General features: G+C 38.9%; 1 protein-coding gene across 7 annotated transcripts in view; it reads right to left on the bottom strand.

Moving 5' to 3' along the window:
- Positions 1–16,379, bottom strand: part of tns1b (tensin 1b) — a 231,354-nt gene that overhangs the window by 147,486 nt on the left and 67,489 nt on the right. The window lies entirely within an intron of this gene.

The following is a 16,379-nucleotide window of genomic DNA, read 5'->3' as shown; positions in this document are numbered from 1 at the left end:
ACTCAATTTTTATGCGAGATTTTACTAGTCCTTTTAATATGGACACAATATCATCTGACCCAGCCCCGTTCAAACGATATTTTCTTGATAGCCAAATTGCCAATTTAGCTTTTCCAAAAATAAAATTAATTAACACATGCACCTCCCTCTTTCTTCTACTGTATTTTGGACCATAAATAAAAGAAACTGGTGTAAAGATTTCTCCTAATTTATGAGACCACTCTTCTAAAATACAAAAAACTGGTTGAAGTCTTTTGCACTTTAAAAACAAATGAAAAACTGTCTCCTGTTCCCCACAGAAAGGACAGCCCTCCCCTACCTGTGGATCAAGGTGTGCTATGTGCCTGTTTGTAGCTATAATCCCGTGTACTATCCTCCACTGCAGGTCTCCAGACCTCTTCTCAATGGGAGGTTTGTACAGGGACCTCCAGCTGCCTTTGGGGGAGGCACCTGGCCCAAAAAACTCTTGCCATTTGGACTCACTAACAGTCTCTAGTGCTTTAAGATGCCATGATTTCACACACATAGTGTATATGTCCGTCTTATCAGCATTGCAAAAGTACTTCGGCTGATGAGTCTTAAAAGACAGCAAGCAACCTTCTTTCTCTTGCCATGTACCATTCTCTGGTGAAAAAATCAACTGAGGAAAGCTACAGAGATCAGTCTCTTTTTCAAAACTTTCCATTGCCAGTTTGTAATCCTGAGGCAGGGTCTCAATTATCTGAGTCAGCACATTTTTTATCAATCTGACAGATTTAATTTTCAATTTTTCAGCTAAATTCTCAGGGTTAATCCATTCTTTATTGACTCGCAAATGTCCAATCTTTAAGATGTTTGCTGCCCACATGGCTTTTCTAAGAGTGTCCGATTTAAGAACATCCACATCCAGAGCAGGATTAAAGAAAAGCGGCTCTTCATTCAGCCACAAGTTCTGAATGTCACTTCCATCCCGTGAGAACTTAAAAAGTGCCCATGATTTAAAGAGTGATCTGTAAAAGAGACTCAGTCCAGACAAATCCAGTTTGTTAAGATCCATCAGAAACAGGTGACGGTCTAGTCCCATGTCTCCTACTCTTCTCAGGAGAACACATGCGATCTCAGCCCAGCTCACATCCACACCATAGATTAATCTCCTTGCTGTCTGTATTCGAAAAGCCTTTAGTCTCGATTTGATGTCAATCAGCCCCTGGCCACCTTCTTGCCTTGGTAAGTATAGCACAGCAGCCTTCAGCCAATGCTGTCCCGACCAGAAGAAGTCTACTATCCGCTGCTGTATTTCTTTCACCAGCTTTTCAGGAGGTTCTAGTATCATCATTTTGTGCCATAATGAAGAAGCAACCAGGTTGTTACATACCAGAACCCTCCCCCTATAGGACAACTGGGGTAGCAACCAGTTCCAGCGAGACAACCGGGCACACACTTTCTCCACAAGGCCCTCCCAATTTTTATCTCTATACTCCTCTATTCCTATAAAAACCCCTAAATACTTAAAACCTGTTCTCCCCCACTGTAACCCACCAGGAAGTATTGGACCTTTAGAAACCCTTCCACACCACAAAGCATCACTTTTGCTCCAGTTCACTAAAGCGGACGAGGCTTTACCATAACACTCTAAAGACTCTTTGAGTACCTGAATATCACTTTCCTCTCTGATTATAATTGTGAGATCATCAGCATATGCAGATAATTTAACAGAGTAATTCATGGTATTAACCTGTAAACCCATTAGTTCCCTTCTCAGTTTGCATAGCAATGGTTCAATTACGATACTGTACAATTGTCCTGAAATTGGGCAACCCTGTCTGATACCTCTTCTTACATTAATAGGGGTACTCAACCCACCACCCATTTTAATCATACATGTTGCTTTGGTATAAAGAAGTTTGATCATTGAAATAAAGCTTTTCCCAAAACCAAAAGCATTAAGGGTATCAAACAAAAAAACATGATCAACCCTATCAAAAGCCTTTTCTTGATCTAAAGACAAAAGACCCAGATTAAGATCATTACAATTGGCATAATCAAAAACATCCCTAATTAAATGAAGATTATCTGTAATTAACCGATTTTTAACACAATATGACTGATCTTTATGTACAATTTCATGCAAAACTTTGTTTAACCTATTTGCTAAAACCTTCGAAAATATTTTATAATCTGTACACAAGATTGCAACCGGTCTCCAATTCTTTAGGAGTGTTAAATCACCCTTTTTCGGGAGCAAAGACAAAACCGCTCTTTGACAGCTGGTTGGAAGAATTCCTTCATGACAACATTTCTGAAACACTTTAAAAAAGTCCTGACCTACAATAGGCCAAAAAGTCTTGTAAAACTCAGCTGGTAGTCCATCCATTCCCGGACAACGGCCTGAAGATAGACCCATCACAGCTCGAGAGACTTCCTCAAAAGCGATATCATTCTCTAATGACAGCTTTTTTTCTTCAGATAAAACAGGTAAATCTCTTAACAGTTCAGTCCTGGAATGTTCATCTGAGCTTTCAGCAGTGTACAATTTAGAATAAAAGTCAACAGCAATTCTTCGCATTTCCAATGGTTCTGATGTGACATGTCCATTATTGTCCTTCAATAAAATCATTTGTTTCTGCTGACCCACTTTACGCTCTAAGTTAAAGAAATAAGAAGTGGGAGCGTCCATGTCCTTCAAATGTACATAGCGGCTTCTTATAAGAGCCCCTTTAACTTTTTCATCCAGTATTGAACTTAAAACATTTTTCTTTTCAGTCCACAAGTCTTTTAAATTAGCATCATCATTAACAGTCATATTTGTTTCAATATCAGCAATTTCCGCTTCTAGGTGTTTTAATGTATTTTTCAACCGTACAGAGGAGTATGCAGTATATTTTTGAGAGAAATCTCTTATATGGGCTTTGCCAACCTCCCACCACTGAATAATATCTTCAAAATTACTCTGTTCTATTTGCCATTTCTCCCAAAAACACTCAAAATCTTCACAAAAAGACTTATCTTCTAAAAGTTTAGTATTCAGATGCCAATAATAGCTCTTATGTACACTTTTAGACAAGGTAAACCCAACTGTAACAAGCTTATGATCAGAAAGAATATTGGGGATAATTTCTGTATTAACAACTCTATTTTTCAGGTTAGAAGATATATAAAAACGGTCCAAACGTGCAGCATAAATCCTCTCATTAATCACTTTCACCCATGTATATTGTTTTATAGAAGGGTTATTCACTCTCCACACATCTGAGAGACTGAGCTTTTTTAAAACACTAGCCAAACATGAGGCTGACTGTGCGTGTGGTTCTTCCCCGTTTCTATCTAGAACAAAATCTATAGTGCAGTTCCAGTCCCCTCCTACAACAATAAAGAAATCATCACTTTCTTCTTTAATTATACTTTCCAATTTAGCAAAAAACAACTTTCTTTCCGCTCCAACATTAGAAGCATAAATATTTACAAAAAGAAAGTTTAAATTACTGATTTCAGCCTTAACAATTAAGAACCTTCCTGGTACTACTTCTTGTTTTGATAAAATTTTGACATTAAATGTAGGAGAAAAAAGGACAGCTACGCCAGCACTTAAATTAGTACCATGGCTAAGAATATAGTCTCCCTTCCACCATAGGCCCCAGTTAACTTCATTCTTGCAATTGCTATGAGTTTCTTGCAAAAAAGTAACACTCAAGCCTTTCAAACCAATCATTTCTGATAGTAGTTCATTCTTTTTTCCATCCCTCATCCCATTAATATTAAGAGATCCCACCCTCAGAGTCTCCATAGAGAGAAGAGAAGAAAAGAAAAAACAAAAGAAAAGAAAGGGAAACTTTACAGCCATAGTGATTATCTAAATTTTCCCCTCGCTTTCCCTAGCTTTTTACCTAGGTTTGTTACATGCTTTTTAAGGCGGTATCTTTTTTGCTGAGTAAGTTCCTCATAGCTGCTGACCTTCCTAGCCCTCATTGCAGAAACAATAAATTTCTCCGTATCCGGGAAGTAATCACTTATCTCAACCCCTGATTTACCTTTTGTTTGATCTAAAAAGGAATTGATTTGCTCAACACTGTACAAATCCTTCTCAGCCTCTTTAGTCATCTCAGGCCACTCATCATCTTTCATTCCATCATCAGTGCACTGTGATAAACACTCAAACTCATCATCCATTTTCTCCTGAGAGCCAACTACCTGTACAACATCACTGTTCATACCTTTATCCTCAGCATCACCCACATCATCAATACTAGCACTCACATCTTTGTCAGGTAAATGACTACCTCCAGGTTGTTCCACACATCCAGCATGATTAACATTAGAAACACTCACCTCTTGCTGTCCCTCCACTTCCTCTGTAGCACCATTATCTTGTTCTTCATATCTCGGAGTTTCTACGATATCTACATGGTGTTCGCTGTTATTATCGTCAGCGCGAGATGTGGAAGCGCGCACTTCGCTTTTTTTCGGACATGAAAATCGCTTATGGCCCAAGTCTCCACACTCAAAGCATCTCAAACTTTCCGAGCTAGCATAAACCATGAAAGAGCTCTCTCCGTGAGTTACACGGAAAGAAGCCTCCAGTGTCCTCTCCGGAGAACTGAGAAACATATAAACCATACGTCTAAAGGAAAGCACGTGCTTTAAAGCGGCGTCTTTACATCCCAGAGGTACCGCTTTAATAGGGCTCGCAATCTTACCGAATCTTAACAGTTCTTTAACAATGGCTTCGTTTGAAATGAACGGAGGTGCATTAGAGACTATAACTTTAGTTGCTGGAGCGGATAGCGGGGTTACTGGTACAAACGACTCTTTTACCCATATTCCGCTCACAGTCAACTCATTAACAAGTGCTTCAGTTTTTAAAAACACAACCACCGCTTTATTCATTCTGGAGGCCGATACGATGTTATCGAACCCTATTTTATCACCAATAATCAACAGCATTTCCTCCACGGTCACCCCGGGCTCAGGTACACACCTGCAGCCATTCCTGAGGGACAGGTTAGATGTGCCCTGCGTGTTGGTAGTCGCCATGCCAGCGGCTACCAACCACGCACGCACACAGAGAAAACTTTTTTCCTCCCTACCCTAATAGCGGACGAATCTAGCGAGGGGAAAAGATAGGAGAAAGAAAGAAAGAAAAATAATAATAATAATGTTGAAAGAAAAAAAACAAAAAGAAAAAAGAAAACGCCCTCAACAGCAGCGCTCTCAACTCGCTCCGCACGTTCACCCCCAACAATCACACCGGAAGTGAGAGAGAGAGAGAGAGAGAGAGAGAGAGAGAGAGGTGGAGGGTGTGTGAAAGAGATGTAGGGAGTGAAAGAGGATTAGGAGGGGGCTGCTTAATATCTGACACAAGGACTTCAGAAAGAGATGAATGTTCAGAAAGAGAGAGAGGAGGAGGAGCGGGGTTGGCATTTCCCATGCTGGCCTTTTGTAAAGAGCAGTGGTCCCAAAGGGCTGGGCCGTGCCGGGTTACACAGAGAGCACAATCACAGAGCCGGACCACGAGTTTCCTCAAACACAAGTACACACACATACATTCAGTCCACTTCAACATGCTATGGTCATTCTCTCAAACCCAATGGCTCCCCTGAGTGCCGCAGTGGCAAATGAGGCTTTAGTGTTTTGGCACAATCAGCACTTACGCTCGGTGGTATAACGGAACGAATGTCAAACCCTTGAGATTTTACTATACTGCTGTAGATAACTCTTTTGTGTTATGCACACTTGAGAGAGACAAAGAAACAGAGTTTAGGGAAAAAATGTTTTGCATACAATGAAAGTCAAAGGGATCCGATGTTGTTTTAGGTCCACATGATTTGAAAGAAGGAGAGAAAAAAAAAAAGAAACAAGGCATACAGATTTGGAACGACGTGAGAGTGAGTAAATGAAGACTGATTTTAATTTTGTGTGAACTATCCCTTAAGATGGAAATAATATGAATAAATAAAATAATAAGAAGTGGAATGGAACATCCCACAGTATTCTGACATCTGGATACATCACTAGAGTAAATATTAACTGTGTGCTGTTTTCTGCACTGGACACACTATTCTGGGACCAGTTGAATAAACTTTGGCATTATGATTGATAAGAGTGTTTAACGCATGCCTCAATGTCTGTGACGTATCAGACAGTCATGTGAGGAGCACAATCCATTTCACAGACAACAGACATACCGGAAATGTCTAATCGGGCCTCGTGAGAAAACATAGCTAATTTATGAGGTGGCAACTTTGTATGAATTTGTTAAAAAAATAAAAAAATAATGATAATTTATTTTATTAACTTATTTATTCATTTATTTATTTATTTATTTATTATAAATTTGATATATTAATGATACATTTTTTTATTATTATTATTTTACACAATGTTAAAATACTGGCAGACAGACAGATAGACAGATATGCTATGTGTCTGTGTGAGAAAGTGAGTAATAATTGTAAATCATGGAATCCATCCATTTAACCTCTACATATTATTTTGCAATCAGTGTGACCCTGTTGTGTCCATTTCGAACACTCTTCAAAGTGTGATTTCAGGTGTTAACTAAGAAACAAACCCCCTGTGAGCTGTTAAGCTTTAATATCCTGTATGGACTACTTCCCACAATTCCCTCTGATGCTCATCTGGTGTGGATTCCGAGCTTTTCTCCAAGTCTAACTGAACTGCAGTCCTGAATCAACAGGCTTTCCGAAAGCCACGCTCAGGCCTGGGAACGCAGGATAAATCACAGCCACGTTTGTTGAAACAGCTGTTGAATTCAACACACATTCTGGTGGATCACAGCGCTTATGTAAGAATATAAGAAATTAACAGCATACAGTGGTCACGCTTCAGAGTGTGTGAAGTTTCATTCATTTTCAAACGTCATAAACATGTCACAAAGAGGATCTCTGCTCAATTTAAAGGCTCATAATGTACAGTATATTCTTGCACTGTCTCCTAGTGGCAAAAACAAATACTGCAAACAGACACAAAGAAACAGCTTGTGGATAATAGATCCTGAAGCAAAATACTGTATATGTAAACAGTCTTTTTTCATATATTTGTTGCATAATTTAGTATACGGGTCAGTCTGTTTCAAAACAAATAATGCTGTCCATCAAACTAATCCCTTAAAATGAGCAAAATAACGCATCATACCCAACTAAAATGTAAAAATCTTTTGATTAAGATATTTAGACAGAAAGCCAATCAAGGCGAATAAAAACACATTTATTGGACCTATCATTTAAATAAAGGCCCAATACTATATACTAAGTAAAAAGGCTACTCAAGTGATTTCCCAGCCTTATTTGAATTTTTAATCGTAATGACCCATGAAGATTTTAATCCTCTAAAAAATTATTTTTACATACCGCAAAAAAAAAAAAAAAAGAGTTGGGAGAATGGTTAACGCTATTTTAGCAAACCAGAAATCTTTGTAAATTAAGTTTTAATAGTGCATATTATGTGCAATTTGACTTGTATGCATTGTATGCACTATTAACACAAATTAAGCTCACCAAACATAACAAAAAAATACTAGAAGAAAATAAATACATTTTATTCTGACCAAAATCACTCTAATGCACATCATATCATAATCACATCTTTCATCAAAGCCAATAAGGATAATAAGGGATATATTTAAAAAAGTAATCGTTAACTCACCAGAAGGTGGCAGCATCGCACTGGTGCATTTAACCTCAAAAGATTTTGGGGTGCTGGACCCTTCAATTCAAATTAATGGCTAAAACCAAGAAAATCTATCTGCCTACTCAATACAGAGACAGTAAGTCAATAATGACTAATCAGTTAATTCTATTAAGATGTGTCTTTCTGTCTGCCTTCTTTGTAGATCACCAGATGTTATGATGCAATTATCTAATTGTCCCATTAAAGGCGGCTTCATACTGAAATGCTATGTTAGAGGGAGCTGCCTTCAATTTCACACCAAATGTCTCGACATGCTTCTAAAAGCTTCAAAGAAAACGCGCAGGTTTCTCATGAATACATTCTCAGAAGTAATCTAAAAGATTGAAATAAGCACAAAAAGGAGGAAGTCCTGAGTGTGTTTACTGGCATACTAAACAGAAGGTCATGCTGAGACTGGGAGTTTTAGCTGATTAAAGTAATGATGTTAGACTCAGCACTGAGCTCGTCTATCAGCAGGGAGAGATGAACGGCCGTCTTCATCAATCTGCTTATCTCATTTCATTAATGCAGCTCCAAGAGAGGAGTGGCAACTTCAGGAAGCCCTAATGAGCTGTAGTGAGCGCTTATGTGATGTGTGTGTGTACATGAATCACAATGGCAATGACGGATGGCTGGGAAAAAGTAAACAGTGCGTGATAAACATGCTGTGGGATTTTTTTTTTTTTTTTTTTTTTTAGGTAAAGTGTGTCATTTCAGCATGTCAAAACAATTGCAATTTATTTAAGACTGGCCCAGCCATAACAACACTGACTCAAACAATGATGTGAGCTCTGGTTCTTAAATCTGCTTGGTCAAGTGCTGATAAACATTCAAATAGCACTGGGGCTTTCGCTGATTGCATCACTTCACTTGCCTGTGTTTGTCAGTCCATGCATTTTTTTCTGTCACTCTTTTTGCAGGTTACATTGTTATTCCAGTAGGTGGTGATACTGCAAATTACTACTACAGCTACAGCAAATGCTAACCATGTATTTGAAGGTTGAGCAGCAAGCTCATTGGCTGCTGATACAGCAGGAACCAATCAGCTGTGCCCTGTAGAGAATGACGTGACAGCAAGCAGATTGAGTTAAGGACCTATCAGCATGCACCGTCATGGCTGGCTTTTCTACGCATACAGAAAATTCTAGTAATGTGCAGGAATACATGGTTTCACTTTATTTTGATGTTCCCTTTTGAACATTCTGTTGACTATAAGTAACGATACACCAACATGTCTACTAACTCTCATTAGAGTGTTAGTAGAGTATTAGTAGACTGGTAGGTTTAGGGCTGGTAGAATAAGTTGACGTACTTATAGTCAGTAAAATGTCTGTTGAAGGACCATCACAATAAAGAGTTAGCGGATAATAAAGGGATATTTCACCGCTGGAAAGATGAATGTGTATTTAAATTGGGTCATTTATGTAGCAGAAATGTGAAATTATTTTAGAAGTTGGTGCCTTCTAGACTGAGAATAGAATAGAATAGAATAGAATAGAATAGAATAGAATAGAATAGAATAGAATAGAATAGAATAGAATAGAATAGAATAGAATAGAATAGAATAGAATAGAATAGAATAGAATAGAAGTGCTTTACAATCATATCAGGGGATCTCTCCTCAACCACCATCAGTGTGTAGCATCCACTTGGATGATGTGACAGCAGCCACAGTACAACGGCGCCAGTGCGCTCACCACACACCAGCTATAGGTGGAGAGAGGAGAGAGAGTGATAGAGCCAATTCAGTGGAAGGGGATTATTAGGAGGCCATGATTGTTAAGGGCCAATGGGTGGAATGTGGCCAGGACACCGGGGTTACACCCCTACTCTTTACGAGAAGTGACATGGAATTTTTAATGACCACAGAGAGTCAGGACCTCGGTTTTACGTCTCAGCCGAAGAACGGTTCTCTTTGACAGTATAGTGTCCCCGTCACTATACTGGGGCGTTAGGACCCACCCAGACCACACAGTGAGCACCCCCTACTGGCCTCACTAACACCTCTTCCAGCAGCAACCTGGTTTTACCCAGGAGGTCTCCCATCCAGGTACTAACCAGGCTCAACCCTGCTTAGCTTCAGTGGGCAACCAGTCTTAGGATACAGGGTGATATGGCTGCTGGCCATATCAAAAGAGAAAAGCCAGAAAATGTACAGGGTGGGCCATTTATATGGATACACCGTAATAACATGGGAATGGTTGGTGATATTAAAGTCCTGTTTGTGGCACATTAGTATATGTGAGGGGGCAAACTCCTCAAGATGGGTGGTGACCATGGTGGCCATTTAGAAGTCGGCCATCTTGGATACAACTTTTGTTTTTTCAATAGGAAGAGGGCCATGTGACACATCAAAATTATCGGTAATGTCACAAGAAAAACAATGGTGTGCTTGGTTTAAACGTAACTTTATTCGTTCATGAGTTATTTACAAGTTTCTGACCACTTATAAAATGTGTTCAATGTGCTGCCCATTGTGTTGGATTGTCAATGCAACCCTGTTCTCCCACTCTTCACACACTGATAGCAACACCGCAGGAGAAATGCCAGCACAGGCATCCAGTATCCGTAGTTTCAGGTGCTGCACATCTCGTATCTTCACACCATAGACAATTGCCTTCAGATGACCCCAAAGATAAAAGTCTAAGGGGGTCAGATCGGGAGACCTTGGGGGCCATTCAGTGTGTGAAGAGTGGGAGAACAGGGTTGCATTGACAATCCAACACAATGGGCAGCACATTGAACACATTTTATAAGTGGTCAGAAACTTGTAAATAACTCATGAACAAATAAAGTTACGTTGAAACCAAGTACACCATTGTTTTTCTTGTGACATTACCAATAAGTTTGATGTGTCACATGGCTCTCTTCCTATTGAAAAAACAAAAGTTGTATCCAAGATGGCCGACTTCTAAATGGCCACCATGGTCACCACCCATCTTGAGGAGTTTGCCCCCTCACATATACTAATGTGCCACAAACAGGACTTTAATATCACCAACCGTTCCCATGTTATTGCGGTGTATCCATATAAATGGCCCACCCTGTATTTTTGGTTCATGTGGATGAAAGACAACAACTCCCAGAATGCACTTGCTTCGCTGCACTACGAGGCCACTCCCAAGCCACGCCTACCAGTTACAGGGGGCAGTATCGGAAGAAATTATACAACTAGGCTACTAGTTGACTCGAAACTGAAAAGACGCGGTTTTATCGTGAGATCCCCCTATGGGCGGGTTTAACACATGCGGAACGAGCTCCTCCTACTGGCTGTAGTCTCTAGCCTCTGGACTAAAAAGCCTCCGATGAAGCAAAATGACGATTTATGCGTCATCGGAGGGTTTTTTTTCCAGACACACAATACAGAAATCTCTCGTCTCAGGGGGACACGAGGGAGGGAAGCACGGTCATTCGAAAATACTACCGGTTTTCTACTGATATAAAGCTTAATGCTAATCGGTGAAGTATCCCTTTAAGCAGACAGTCTACTAATACTCTAATGGTTGTTAGTTGACAGAGTAGTTGTAGTTGCAAAGTATACTTATAGTCAACAGAATGTTCAAAAGGGACCATCAAAATAAAGTGTTGCCGAACACATATTTCATACTGGAAGAAACAGTAAAAGTCCTATGTTAGTATGCTATTCCAATATAACCGACGCAACACGAGGCACAGAAATCATACACTTCGCCTTTAAAAGACATATGTTCACTTATTTGCTGGATGGAGTCCTTTGTGTAAACGGTCTTGGACTGTTGGATTGTGTATGCACACATGGCAAACACATGCAAGTGCAAACACACACTCACACACAAATCCTCGCATCATCAGTCTCTTCAAAAGCAGCCCGCACCCCTGAGGGCGATCAGGGGAGATTTTGCATTTCTCCCTGAAAAAGGAAAACAGTCTCAATGTCCAGAGGCAGAGATGGAATGAAACCGCAGAAAGGGCTATTTTTATGCGCATGTTTCCCCTCGACACCGTTTCATATCTCTGGGTCACCTCAGCTCTGCGCTGGAGGTGTTTATGCTGGCGCGAAGACACACCATATCAATTGATGACATTGAAAAGCAAACGAGCAACAACAGTGAGTCATGAGAGAGTCAGCCGGGCTGGTTTCACTCTCGCAGGGAAACACGTTCAACACTGTGATCGGCTGGAATGAAAATAATCAGATGAGATCATGTTACAGGGCAGGGGCTGGAAAAGGGGGACGCACGGTGCGTTCTGTCCTCTACTCTGTCCAGTCAGTTGCTGCTCTACTTTGCCAAACTATGACTGCTGGAGATACAGCTATTGTATGAACACACAGCTAACATTATTGTGAATATCATGATAAATTTAATCTGCTTTTAATTTGTCCATTAAGACTAAAACCTAAAGTGTAAAGCTAGTTGGAGTCAATTTCACTTCCTTTTTTGTCAAGAGACTGATGTTAGTGTTGGTTAGAGTCATTTGAGTGAGTTCAAACAGCTGCAATGAATCAATTCATAACTGATTCAACGATTCATTTGCAGCATCATTCAAAAAGGTATTGTTCATGTATGAAATGTCATAGCAAAAAAACTGGATGGATGGATGGATGGACGGACGGACGGACGGACAGACGGACGGACGATTGGATGGATGGATGGACGGACGGACGGACGGACGGACGGATGGATAGATGGATGTCCTTTGGTAAAGAATTGATTGACACAGCACAGATCAAACATCCAAAGCCTTTAAAAGCCTCATCTGCATGTATGCAATCAATTCAAGCACTAAAAATGACAACAACCCATATTCATTTTGCAGCTGAATTCAGTCTGACTCTGACCTGCTTTTCTAATGTCAAGTGCTCAACTGTGATCAGGGCTGCGGAGTAAACGCTTTATTTACGATTAGATGGGACACAGCTGCCTGCGCTAAAACTACATTAATTTAGGATCATGGCAGGATGCTTATCTTCCTAAAGCTTTTAAGTGCAGGTATGGTTCCTTTCAAACAGAGACAATTCATATATATGATGAAGGCAATTACAAATGATCTACCAAAAGATCATGTCAAGTGATCAGTTTATAATACTCACATAGACGAGCACATGGATTTGAAGGATTAGTGAAGTATCTGCTGCCTTTTAAAGGGATATTCACACTGACAGTTAAAATATATACACATTCTGTACGCATCAGTGATGCACTGACATTACAGCTTTCATTTAGAAGAAAACCCAAACTAAAAATAAAGTTTATATATATAATCAATTAATAATTACTTTTATTTAATAATCAACAGTATTATATAAGCAACAAAACTGAGTTAAATGAGAAACATTTAAGTTGCACATTGTATTATATATAACTTTATAATAATATGATTATTATGTTTATATTACATTTCTTTGTTGAAATATAAACTTATGACAGATTCATTCAAACACATTAAATAATGAAGACAAAAGGTAAAGTGAAAATATGTGAATATAAAAGTAAAATAAATTATAAATTATGGGATAATTTTCTTTTTTGGGTGAAGTATTCTTTTAAAAAAAGCATACAACTTTTTGCGAATACAGTTTTGTTCATGCATCAACTGAATGCATTTTGTTAATCAAAATGAAGATTAATTAAAAATGAGAAATCAATGTTTTTGGTTGACGAGATTTCGATGCATCACTAATAGATCACTAATGAATGTAAAGATGCTGCATTGCAACCGTGTGCCAATCCAGCCACAAAGAGAACCATAAACCTCTGTCCTGTCCTTTCCATCTCAAAGCCCACAGCCATTAGAGTTCACTAAGGAGGTCTCACCCCTTTGTGTTGTGATGGACATGCACTGGAGAAAGTGGCTGTTTAACAGCTCACACAATCAGCTAATAGTCTTAACCATCTCTAACTCAATGACTCAATACCACTCAGATGGGACAAACTCCCCAGAGACACGTGACAATGACAGATCTATCATACTGAATGGAAAACATTGACCAAGATCATCTACACAAGAATCTAAAGCCCTGTTTACACCTGGTAATAAGATGAGTTTTAGTCGATCGTATCACAAGTTGACGAGGGAGACACATTTCCATTTATACCTGGTGTCTTAATCCGTCTCTTTTGTTCAACCACTACTGTCCTGATTTCTGAAAGGGGAGGGTCTATGGGTGGGTAAATGTGTTCAGATATTTCGATCTAATGGACAAAATAAGCTCCAACAATTTACATATGAACACACCAAAGGCGACGGGAAAACACACGGAGAGTATCAGCTTTCGTTTCTGCTCTGACAGCCGCAAGACCAGCCGAACGCTGTGAGTGTGTGTGTTAGAGATCAGGAATGATGAGAGAACGTTGTGCTTGGTACGTTTTTCGTCTTCATACCAAACTTGGCTCTCCAGCCGACAAAGTTTAAATCCCGTCTAGCGTGCTTCCCATAATGTTAACGCATTAGGCCAGTCGGCGGAGAGTAGACGGTCTTTTGTGGCTGTTCTGACTCATTCCACCACATGTGCGTTTACACTACGAAAGCAAGTCGAATGAGTTTTCGAGTACCTCTGGAAGTGGTCGAAAGTGGACAAGCTCAAAATGTTTTAGACCCCTGTATTTAGCGTCGTCCACTTGTGATTCGATCGACCAAAACGCATTTTAATACCAGGTGTAAACATGGCCTTAAGAATCAAGTGCTAATGACTTTGAGCATAACAACACAGACTTCAGATGTATATGAATACAGAAATACAACGATCAGCTTTGATAAAGACATTGCTCAAGGCTAATAAATCAACATGATGACTTGATTGATTTAATAAAAATGGATTTATTTTATTATTATTATTATTATTTTTATGTCTGACCATAACAATCTATAGTTGGCATGAGACTAATGTGATAGAATCATTTACTGTCCTTGTCTGAGCTGGACTGATGCTAAAATATACAGGACCTGAAAATGGGTGTTTTAAGCAACAGCTGCGGATTAAATTGATACATTGACTGGAAGTAAATAAACCACCCGTCACAGTCAAGAAACACAAACATCTGTAAACAACAATATAGTGGACAGTACTACAGTCTTCAACCATTCAACTACAGAAAATGCAAAAGAGTAAAGAAATAATATTTATTTCATAATAATTAAATTTTATTATACATATTTTAATTAAATATAATAAAATGAGTAGTAATTTTATTATACACCAGTAAGTAGTTTGACTTTTGCCAGAACGCTGTAGCTCTTGCTTAAAATCTCTTTTTATTTTATTTTTTTTATTTAACCTTTATTTAACCAGGAAAAGTCCCAAAATCATTTTTAAATCATTTAAACTTTATAGTGTATTGAACCTGAAACATGCCATGTCTTGTGCAGGACTTATTCTGGAGGTGAATCTGAAGATTTCTACAGATGGAGAGCATCAGACGTCTCTGACAAAAGTTTAACAGCAAATCCCTTTCTTGATACTTGAGTTTCTGCTGGCACTGCTTGGTTTTATGTAACAGATGATAATAAAGCGGTGGAGTGGAGAAATGGAGACCTGGTTTGCCAGAACGCAGCAAACCAGACGAATACTGCCTTTATAGTTACAAGCCTGAACACATTTGACCATTACCGTTGAACCTATATGAGCCTAACTCTAACTACTCATCCGAAGAAAGTCTGCACTGCCTGGTTCATCAATGGCTATGTAACGAAACAGGGTGTAAAAATGCCTGTCCGTCTGTGGAAAAATAAATACTCACACTGACAGAAATTACAATACTCCCCGAACGCACCAGTATATGAGATCCATAATGGTCCATGTTGGTATTTGTAAATAATATGAATCTCAAGAGGTATTATTATATGAACAATAAATGTACAATACATATTAGACACAGTCTATATTAAGTTATTCAGATTACTTTTGCAACATTTCATGTATTAAATAAAATATTATTTATCATTGCCTGTCCGTTACATAAATATGCATTTGCCAGATCTTGCCCTATAATTATGTGATCAAAATAAAAGGTTTAATGACATTGCCAGAATATTTTAAACTATTTACAGTTAAATTGAATTTCATATAAGATAAAAGACAAATGAGATAACAATTGAAGCATGTGATTAAAATAATGATATGATTCTGAAAAAACATTTCATAGGAGCCCGAGAACTATTATACTGACCACAAGACACTTAACTTTTTTTTTTTTTTTTTTTTTTTTGATGTGCAAAGCGTCACTATTTTACTAAATCACTAGTTATTTTGCTACCGTTGTCATTCATGTAAAATTATATTTTTTCAATATATTGGAATATTTGAAAAATTCCATCTCCTTATTCTAATATTCACTGCAAAAATGCAGTGTCATTATGTTAACTTGCTAACAGAGGCCCCCTCTAGATTAGAAACAGCCCTGATGATGGCGAAAACCCTGACGTTAGTGCATAAACCTCAAACATAAACCAGGCTTTGACTTCTAGACTTCCCCTGATAGAGTCTGACATTCCTTTCTGGCTGGATCTTCACCACAGCGGGACTCAAAACAGGTGAATCGCGGAATATCCGCCCCAAGCATCCAGTCTTAATGGGAAACTTGTGTGGCTCTTTCACTCTGTTCTGCGCCTAAAGTAACACAGGCGATGATGTCATCTCCAGTGGCCAACAGGTTTTGTGTGGTAGAAGCGCTGCCTGTAACGCCACACACTCTCCCTCAGTGGCCTAATGGGGTTAATGATTACGTTTCATTAGA

The sequence above is a fragment of the Scardinius erythrophthalmus genome (genome assembly GCF_964197995.2).
Source record: "Scardinius erythrophthalmus genome assembly, chromosome: 6".
NCBI lineage: Eukaryota > Metazoa > Chordata > Actinopteri > Cypriniformes > Leuciscidae > Scardinius > Scardinius erythrophthalmus.
Note: the sequence above shows the minus strand (reverse complement) of the source record. Positions and strands in the feature narration are given on the sequence as shown.